This window comes from Bison bison, unplaced genomic scaffold (genome assembly GCF_000754665.1).
Source record: "Bison bison bison isolate TAMUID 2011002044 unplaced genomic scaffold, Bison_UMD1.0 scf7180017864516, whole genome shotgun sequence".
Lineage (NCBI taxonomy): Eukaryota > Metazoa > Chordata > Mammalia > Artiodactyla > Bovidae > Bison > Bison bison.
This window is the reverse complement of record NW_011495069.1, coordinates 1183842-1194382: the sequence shown is the minus strand read 5'-3', so window position 1 is coordinate 1194382 and position 10541 is coordinate 1183842. Positions and strand designations below refer to the sequence as shown.

Here is a 10541-nt window from a genome sequence, read left to right as displayed (position 1 = left end):
GGGGGGAGGGGAGTGAGAGGCAGGACGCTGTGGTGGGAGGGCAAGGTGGGGGATGAGGTACCTAGTGGGGCTCGGGAGACTTGCAGGGCACCATAGTGGGTCACCGCTCACAGCGGTGTGCGGGGCCCAGTTCCCGCCAGCTCCTGAGAGCTGACTGTGACATTCCTGGGAATTGTGAACCAGTTCTTAAACCACTGCTAGATTGAAACAGATGGCCCAGTGGGCGTCCTTACACCATGGAAATCAGCCGCCACTGCAAACCAGGACTTCCTTGTTTCTTCCTTCCCCTGCCCCCCTCCCGGGCCCCCACAGAGCAGGTTTACCAGCCCAGCGCTGGTTGTGAGTTTTTCTTTGTCCTGAGAGCAGTAGGGAGCCATTGAAAGCTTCAAACAAGAGCAGAACATGATCTGAGCCTGGAAACACAGAGTGCTATTTAAGCCAGAGAGACGGGTAGCTTAGACCATGGCGACCGCAGAGCGAGAGGGCGACCGCGGAGCGAGAGAGATGGGTAGCCTAGACCACGGCGACCGCAGAGCGAGAGGGCGACCGCGGAGCGAGAGAGATGGGTAGCCTAGACCACGGCGACCGCAGAGCGAGAGGGCGACCGCGGAGCGAGAGCAGGTGACTCTGAGGTATTTAAAGCCAGTGGCCTGCCCTCTTCTTTTCCCCTAAAGTTGGCTTGTTTCGCTGGTCCCGCCTCCTGCCAGCTCTCTGCCCTGTCCCCACTGCCCACCACGGGCTGGTTTGCCAAAGCCGGTGCCCCCAGGCACCACGCGACATTGAGAGTTCAAATGTGGAGCCAGCGTTTCAGCGAGGTCACCACCACCTCCATTTCATCCTTGGGCAAATTACCAAAACCGTGAACCTCAGCTTCCCGATTTGCTAAATGGGACTAATCCTTGGCAGACATATTCGAAGGATGAACCAGTAAATCGCTATGAAAGGGCTCAGTGTATGCTAGGAATTCACTGGTTATAGGATTCCTGCAGTTCATTTCTCCAGCCGCCTTGTCATCCGCAGGACAGGAGCCGGAATCTTAGGCCTTTGCTTAGGAAAGGCTGTCAGTTCTGGCTTCTTGTAGCCTTGGGTCAGGTGCAGTGGGGGGTGCAGAGAAAATGCAGAGGGGTGAGTGTTTCCTTTCTGCAAGGGGTTTTCACTCCAGTTAAGTTTAATTAAATCCGACGAACGTTTCCTGACACCTACTAGGTGCTGGGCACGGTGCCAGGTGCTTGCCGTAGGCGCTTGGTGATGAAATGGATACGGCACTTCGAGAGGCTCACAGTCTGGCGGGGGCGACAGGCGCCTGGCAACTCTATTTTAAGGTCTAGTGAGACGAAGCCAGGTATGAACCGTTCATTCACTCAGACAGCCACCACGAGCCGTCGCAAGGGAAGCAGAACAAACAGGAAACACGGGGAGAACAATAGATGGAGAACTGTAATTAAGTGTGAGACGGGAGGAAGCAGATGGGAAGTGGGGTAGGGACTCCGAGCGGGGAGAGATACACCAGAATGTTTCAATTATCCACACGTCACAGAGCCTGCAATCTAACTTTTCTAGAACTCACTGCAAGCCTGGATTCCACGGCAAGAACCAACCGTGGCCAAAGGTTAGGAGCCAGGAGCTGTTCTAAGCCCTTAACGTGTGTTAACTCATTTAGGCCTCACCATGAGTCTACAGAAAGGGTTTATTTATTCCTGTCTTACCGATGCGGAAGCTTAAGGGGTGAAGTGACCTTCTGGGGCTCACAGAGTTTAGATTTGAAACCGGAACTCCCGGACCCCAGGGCCCCAACGCCGTGTGAAACCGCACCCCCTCCGTCTTTGGAAAGAAGGAAAGAGCTTGTGCCTGTTGGCGCCTTTAGCCCTGAGTGCACACTTCAGCCGTTGCAGACGCTCGTTTACCTGACACGCTCAGTTCTCAAGCAGACCTCTAATCGAGATCCAGGGGGAACTGCTCCTGTGGGTGGCTCTGTTTAACTCAGGTGCCCCAAAGATCAAGGGACCATGTCAATTAGAGCTTAGCAAAAGTCTCTGGTGGGGCTTCTCCAATAGCTCAGATGATAAAGAGTCCACCTGCAAGGCAGGAGTCATGCATTTGATCCCTGGGTCAGGAAGAGCCCCCGGAGAAGGAAATACTGCTCGTGTTCTTGTCCTGGAAATCCCGTGAACAGAGCAGGCTGGCGGGCTACAGTCCATGGGGCCGTGAAAGAGTCGGACAAAACTGAATGACTAACCAACCAGCAACCAACCAGCGTGATTGTCTCTGGCCCTGCTTATGGTGGTCAATATGTAAGGATAAGTATCCCCTCCAAGAATTCTAGAGGCTCAGAGCTAGGCAGGGGGCACCTTTAAAAGTCACTCATTCCTTCTTTCTTTTTCACTGAGCAAGCAGTAATCAGATACCTAGAAGCTTCCGTATAGGAGGCTTTGGGGAGTAAACGGGATGATGCTTACCAGGTGCCCAGCACATAGTAAGCTCGCTTGAACAATTTTAACTGGTATCATCTGTATCACGATTATGAAAGAGAGAGTATAGGACGATGGTGAAGAGTATGGACCCTGAATCTCACTGTGTGTGTGTGCGAAGTCGCTTCAGTTGTGTCTGACTCTGGGCAACCCTATGGACCGTAGCCCGCCAGGCTCCTCTGTCCATGGGGTTCTCCAGGCGAGAATACTGGAGTGGGCTGCCATGCCCTCTTCCAGGGGATCTTCCTGACTCAAGGATCAAACCCAAGTCTCTTGTGTCTCCTGCATTGGCAGGTGGGTCTTTACCACTAGCGCCACCTGGGAAGCCCGTAGATCACACTACCCAGGGTTCAAAGACCAGCTGTACCACTTCCAGCTATGTGACCTTGGGCAAGATATTCAGCTTCTCTGAACTTGTTTCCTTACCTGCAAAATGGAATTATCGAGTGCTGATAATTCAGTAAAGTTAGTACCTTCGGGCTTCCCTGGTGGGTGGTTAAGAATCCACCTTGCAGTGTAGGGAATGTGGGTCCCATCCCTGGTCAGGGAACTAAGATCCCACCTGCCGTGGAGCAACCAACTCTGGCGGCCACAACTAGAGGGTCTGTGCGCAACCAAGATCCTGCGTGAAGTGATGAAAATGCCAACTGAGACCCAACACAGCCAAACAAATAAATAAGAAAGTGGTGCCTGAAAGCATATTGAAAATGCATGTCAGATGCATTTATCAGAAGGATGTATTAATGTTCTGTCTTTGAGGCCCGTTGCTACTGTCTGGGAGAATAAAATTTCTGCCTTTGGGGGCGTTCACAGTTTAGTGAGGCGGCCAGACAGTGCCCTGGACCTGTGCTGCCCAGTACAGTGGCCGCCCAGCCTCTGCGGCTACTAAGCACTTGGAATGTGGCTTTCCCATGATACTATGTGCTGTAAGCGTAACATACACACTGAATCTGGAAGACAATTTTTTTTTTTAAAAGCACCTTAAGTATATCATGAATATTTTTATGTTGGTTACTTCCTGAAATAATACAAGGGATATTGGATTTAATAAATATGCTATGCCAATTCATTTTCACTTTTCAAGGCTTTTCTTAATGTGGTCCTGAGAAAACTTGCAATTAAAGGCAGATTTCTGTTGGGGAGCGCTGGCCTTCCATTTTACAGATGAGCACAACTGAGGTCAGACAGCAGGAGAGATTTGCCTGTAGGCACACCGTCAGTTGGTGGCACTGCCTGGACTGGCAGCTAGGCCCTCCAGATCCTGTCCAGGATTCTCTGCACAGCACGAACGCCCCCTCCCCCAACACACACACAGACACAGACACACACACACACACACACATTCTGCAGATCTGCACCCAAGTCACGCACACCACCCACACACACCCTGATTGGGAGCTGTGTTCCTGTGTCTTGTTATGCTTCTGAGCAGGTGTTAGCCACATGTACAGTTAATCAAGCTCTTGAGACAATGGATTTCCGTGGTGCGGACGATGGCACAGCAGAGCTGCTCACGTCAGCGTGGAGGCCCAGGCTTCCCACCGTCTCCGTCGAAGCGTCCCTCTGTTGCCATGTTCTGGGAGAGTATCACGCTGCCTCTTGCCTGCTGCTGCCCACTGGCGGGCCCTGAGTGCAGGCGGTCGGCAGGCAGCTTCTGCTGGGAGTCCTTGGCGGCCTTGGGGCGCTTCGCTCCGCGTGTCGCCGTTGCCCTCTTCCCTGCATCTTCTCTTCCCTTCCCTTGACTGTGCTCAGCGCTCTCACCTTCAGGAACGGCTGCTCCCTGGGCTCTCAGTCTGGAGCCTCCCTTCCCGCTTACTCTTCCCCGACCACTTCCATGCCCCCATCTCCGTCTCTGTGTCTGTCTTCACCTCCTCCTCCAACCCCACTCTCACCCCCAGCCCAGCTCCGTCTCTCTTCCTTCTCCACCCCCCTCCCATTCCCTTTTCCATCCGAGCTCCATTTCTCTCCCCTACCCCCATCTCCAGTCCGTCTCTGTGCGCTCCCTCATATCTGTCTCCATCACTCCCCTCCTCCAATTCCAGCCTCCTCTCCCTGCTCACGATCCCCAGCCCTGCTACAATCTCTGACCAAGGTCAAGGTGAGTGGTCCTCTTCTGGCTCTGTGCCTGGAATAGATCCCGTGGACCCAGGAACAGAGGCAGTCCCAGGCATAAGTATCCCGGACAACAACGATCCGAAATTCAAAGCTGAGCTGCAGAGTGAGCAGGACAGGGCAAGACCGCCTGGCTATGATGCGGATGCATATAACGGCAAAGAGTCCTCCGCAAAGACCCCTGGATCTCCAGTGGCTCCGCACTCCTCTGCAACAGTAGCCTGTGTGCTCACTCTAAGTGCCCCGTTCCTGTGGACTCTGAGAGGGGGTCCTCAAGGATGTCCGTGCTAGTGCAAAGCTCTCCTGGGTCGGGGAAGGCGGACACCATGCACCTGAAATGGCCCTCCTCAGAGATGCTGAGCAGGTAGGTCTATGTGGCCTGAGCAAGGGAGAAATACGGGCTTCCCAGGTGGCTTCCATGGTAAAGAACCCGCCTGCCAATGCAGGAGACGTGGGTTCCATCCCTGGGTCATGAAGATCCCCTGGAGAAGGAAATGGCAACCCACTCCAGTATTCTTGCCTGGAGAATTCTATGGACAGAGGAGTCTGGTGGGGAGGGGGCTACAGTCTATGGGGTCAGAAAGAGCTGGACACGACTGAACGACTAAGCACACACAAGGGAGAAATCGTAGTCAGCAGTGGTTGTAGCAGTAAGAGGCTGGATGTAGGCAGAGCTTATGTCTGAATTTATAAGCCACATGGACAGACCATGACACCTGGGTCATCCCGGCCCTGTGCGTGAGAAAGAGGCCCCCAGTTCTACAAGTTCACCATCGTGGTCAAACACCACCATAGAGCTCCCCTGACTCCACCACCCCCGAGTCAAGCCAGACTTCCCAGTTAATTTTTGACTTTGCCTTAAGAAGAGAGAGTTCCTGCTGGAAGTTTCTTCCACTGATTTTGTCCAGCACCAGGGAAGGCAAAGCAGCTCTGGATGCAGCGGCCACACAGCATGGTAGGCCCTGTTCAAGTCCGTCAGTGGGGGCAGAAGTGGAAATCATTTTAGACTCGACCGTTAACATCAATACAGTGAGGCAGTGGTCGGTGATCAGTTTTATGAAATTAACTCTGAAATATTGCCTGTCTTTCTCTTGAAAGCAGAACTTTGTTTCGGTCATCGTAACTCACTTTGCAGATAATGTGATGGCTCTTAGCTCTGTAAATCATGTGTGGCTTTTGCAATTCGGGAACACAAACCTGTTCTGATATAAACCCCAGCAGGCCTGAGTCTTCAACTGTATCTAGTGAAGTTAAATTCTCTCTGTACCATGAAGCTCCCCCTAAACTCCCCCTAGGGAACCAGCTCAGACAGAGTCAGGCCAAGGTTTCAGCCCATGTTCTGTTACCAATATCCCATGGGACTTTGGGCAAATCAATTGACCCACGTGGGCATCAGTCTTCCCATCTATAAAATGGGTTCAATAAAACACATCCTGCCAAACGTTCAGCTTCGAAGATTTTGAGAGAAGCAGCAAATGAGAATACAGAGAGGAACCTTCTACAAGAATGGCGAAGTGCTACACGACAGAAGGGGTCATTTGTATCACCTGTTCAATTGCCCTCACTTCTCCCTGGGCTGGGAGGGACGTGTAGGGGAGTTTCTTCTCCCTCCCAAGACTGGCTATGGTCTGGAGGAAGGGAGAGTCTCTGCTGTTCCTTGGGTATCACTCTAAATTGGTCTGAACACACTCCTGCTCTGGGTGTCATTTATCAAGGGGCGGTAATCAATTAGATTTTGGGGAGGAGTGGGAGGAGGAAAAGACAAGTTCAAAATTATATTATTTGCAAAAATCCATTCTTTTTCTCTCAGCATGCCTGCTCTATTGACTGCCCTCTTTTTCAATCAGTTCCTAGTCTTTATACCATATTTTTTTAAAAAAGAAAGAAAACCACTCTCTCAATATAAAAGTGCTAATGAATATAAATATTCCTCGTTTCTATTTTCTTTCTTTCTTTCGCTTTTCTTTTCTTTTTTTAGTCCCACCTCTCTCTGCCTTTCCCATCCTCTCTGCAGTCTCTCTCTGCTTCTTCATGATGGTGCTCAAAAGAGCATCTCCTCCAGGAAGCCTTCTCTGTTCTAGCCACACTGAACTGCCCAGGGTTCCTTGCCCTGCTCACCTGCCCTGTGCCCTGCACATACTGGCCCTTCTGCTGGTTAACTCTGCTTCATCCTTCAGGTCTGGGCTTAGGTTGCCTCCTCCAGGCAGCCTTCCAGGACTTTGCCAGACTGAATTCCTGGAGCATCCTGTTCTTGACATCTGCCTGGGTGCTTATCATTCTGTTCCAGGCCCATGTCTGTTTCTCCACTAGACTGTGTACTTTCTGAAGCTTAGAACTTTGCTTTAACCTCAGAGCTAATACAAGCCTGCCACACAGGGATTCAGTTTCAACTCCTGTTTGCTTTCTTCCTTCATCTGCTTCTCCATACAAACAAGCACTTGGCCCCTGGAAGGAATCCCACAAGACCTCGCGATGCCGTGGGCCCTGCCCCCACCCCCAGCTTTGTCTTGCTCCCCCCCCCCCAACACCATGCTCCAAACATCTGAGACTTTTTGGTCCAGAAACACCCTAAGCACATTTCAACCCCAGGGCCTTTGCCTCTGCTGCTGCCTTGGCCTGAAGTCTTGCTCTCAGCTTTGTGCAAGGTTGGGTCCTGCTTATCTTTCAAGTCTCAGCTCGAATGCCACCTCCCAGCCCGAGTGAGGTGCTGCTTCTGTTACCTGTCACAGCACTTGTCATTTCTTCATGGAGTGCATCGTGAGGCGCAGTTATTTCATATATTAGTTCACACACTTGTCTCTTCCCAACACGCCCCACTAGAACGTAAGCACCATGAGGACAGAAATTGTCTAGCGCCGCAACCCCAGGGCCTGACGCAGGGGTTTACTCGGCACACATCTGTCAGATGAGTGAGCGGGGAGGAGGGACGTAGGTGTCCCGCCCTCCACGCCCGATTCAGAAGGACTGAAATCCCAGCCACGTCCGCGCCCCTGTTTCCCAGCAGAAGCCTGACGAAGCAAGAAGCCACCAGCAGGAGGGGGACTCCAGCAAGAAGAAGAGAGAAGCAGCACAACTCTTCGGTTTATGGGAAAATTAAATATTGAACTGAGTAGTAATGGCAGCCAAGGGGAAAAAATACTGACAAAAAGCCCCCAAATGGAGCCGCAGTCAGTGACAGGAGAGAGGAGCGCAGCGTCTGTACTCATTCGAGCTGCAATGGGGCTGTTTATGTGGCAGCTGCTGAGCCGAGTTGCAGCCCCCAACCCTGGGAGCGGGCGGGGGCCTGCGTGCGGGATGCGCTGGGAATCCGGGGCCCGGGTTGCTGGCAGGGTCGGCGGCCACCGCCCAGAGCCTCCCTGCCTGGAGATGGGGGCCTTTCTGAGTGGAGCAGGGCCATAAGGGTCCCCAGTGGCCGCGGGCACAACCCATCCACCCGCCTTCCTCTCTGCAGAGAGCCGGCTGCCAGCACTGCTCACCTGCCTCGCCCCTCCCCTGCCAGCTGTTGTGCTTTCCAAGTGGTGGGAGGTGAAATTAACAACCCCAACTGGAGGCTCTGGCTGGCTGCTCTGGGGGAGGGGGTGGTACGGCCTGGGAGGCGGTGAATCGGTGAGGCTGGACAGAGAGGGGCCCAACTCGGGCTACTGCTGATGGAGAAATAAAATCCCACGTGTGCCTGTGCACACACACGGACACAGATATATGCACATAAACACACACAAAACACGCAGATAAACACACACAGACACACACACATGTGCAAATACACAGATACACACACAAACACATACACACACACACACATATCTGCACACATGTGCTGTGTGCTAAGTCGCTCAGTCGTGTCCGACTCTTTTCGACCCCATGGACTGTAGCCTACCAGGCTCCTCTGTCCATGGGATTCTCCAGGCAAGAATAGTGGAGCGGGTTGCCATTGTCTCCTCCAGGGGATCTTCCTGCCCCAGGGGTCAAGCCTGCGTCTCTTATGTCTCCTACATTGCAGGCGGGTTCTTTACCAGTAGCTCAACCAGGGAAGCCCCATATACACATACACACATATGCATAACACAGAGACAACACACACATATATGCACGCGCACACACACACACACACACCCCCAAAAGGGTAGCGGGGAGGCCAGGACACAGGTCTTGCCGTTGGATCTGCGTTTCACGCTTGTGCTACTTTGTACCGATGCCTTTAACCCAGACATTCTCGAAGTGTGTTTTGAGAACTGCCCCCACCCCGCCACGCCATTGCAGCTTATGTGGCAATAGACTGAATGTGTTCAGGCCCATGACAGGTGCCATTTGGGCAGAGATGAAGTCTATGGGGTGTGACAGGAGCCCATTTTAAATAGCAGCAAGGCTGGCTACGTGGGGGATGTTTCCAGTGTATCCCAGAGGTATGTATTAACACACGTGGGCGATTTCACCAGGTTGCATCGTTGTAGTTTTATTAAAGAAGACTCTGGAAGCCTGCGGAATCTTGGGGAGGCCTTGGCAAGCGGGCAAGCATATTTGAGATCTGGCCTGTGGCAGTGGCACTCAGCGCAAGTTCTTCCTGTTCAAGTTCAACTTCAAGTTCAGGCTATTCCATTAACCACCACCCCTCAAGCCTCTGAGAACAATGGGCTGGAGCCTGGAGATTCTGGGTGGGTCTCAAGTCCTCTTCCCCAGCCTGGGAAGGCCTCTGTCCCAACAGAGCTGTGTCCCCGTGAGCATCAGCCGCAGTGTTTGGAGACTTGGAACAGGGCTCGTCCCTGGCCCTCCCCACCCTGCAGTGGGGTCACTTGGCCCCGGGTCGCAGGTCTTCTGCTTACAGGCAGTGGGTCCCTTAGGCAGGTGCTGGTTTCCTGGGCCTCCCGCATAAGGTGAGGGTGACGTTAGCACCTTCCTGAGGGCACCTGTGGGGGCTGAAGCACTTGGCCACCAGCCTCCCAGCAGAGCCCCCAGCCCCCCAAATCCCCAGCTCAAAGCCCTCCCTTCCAGCGGGAGATTTCCCAGAGGGCTCTGCAGACAGAGTCTTTCCAGTCCCGTCAGCATTTTAGGATTGATTTCCTGAGTCAGAGGGCAAGTAAATCGTTCTTGCTGCTTGAGTCTCATAAAGCGATTTCCAGGGGAGGCGAGGGTGAAGGGGAGGGGAAGGGCTGTGCAGAAGGGGCATTTTGTGCGAAGAGGATTGTGTGTTTTATTTTTCCTCCTTGACATTTTACTACAAAAATATTCAAGCCTATCAAAAAGCGCAAATGACTGTACAATGAACACTCACGAGGCCATCACCCAGCTTTGTCAATGAACACTTATTTCTACCGGCTCTATCACACATCTATCTGATTGCGTCTTTTCCAAGAGCAGGGCGAGGCAGAGCCAAGCTCGTTCCTAGCAGGGCTCCAACTCCTGGCCAGGGCGGGGTGGCCTGATCTGGGAGTGGGGGCGTCCCGGAGTTCCAGCCCCCGCAGCCTCTCCCCTGGCCCTTCACAGCCCTTGCGGCCTGGGCCACTGTCCCGCATCCGAGCTCCCTGTGCTCATCTCCGGCCTGGTCAGCTCCGGCCTCGGTTCTCTCACTTGTGAGATGGGCATCACACAGGACCTGTCTCACAGGGCTTAGGTTGCGGCAGGCTTTGCACGATGCCCGGTATCTGCTAAGCCCCTGCCTCCGCTGGCCACCAGGCTTGTGAACAGTGACCTCCATCTCTGGTCGGACCAGCGTCTGGGCTTTGCCGACCCCGTGCGCGTCACCCAGGAAACCTCAGCGAGCAGGGGCTGTGCTGATGTTTGCCGGGGTGACGGGGGGCACAGGTTTGCCCAGTGAGCACCCTCTTCTGAGCCCTGATTCCAGGCCCAAGGGGTCCTGAGTTACAGCAGGTGGGAGGCCCCTGACCATCATCATGGCTCATCTGAGGCAGGGTCCATGCTGAATGCTTTAACGCATCAGAGCCTCGCAGAACCCAGAAGTAGGAA

The 10541-nt window shown here is 53.4% G+C and overlaps 1 protein-coding gene across 1 annotated transcript in view; it reads right to left on the bottom strand.

The window, feature by feature from the left end:
* IGSF21 (immunoglobin superfamily, member 21) overlaps nucleotides 1–10541 on the bottom strand; it is a 155630-nt gene that overhangs the window by 17022 nt on the left and 128067 nt on the right. The gene's annotated exons all lie outside the window — the stretch shown is intronic.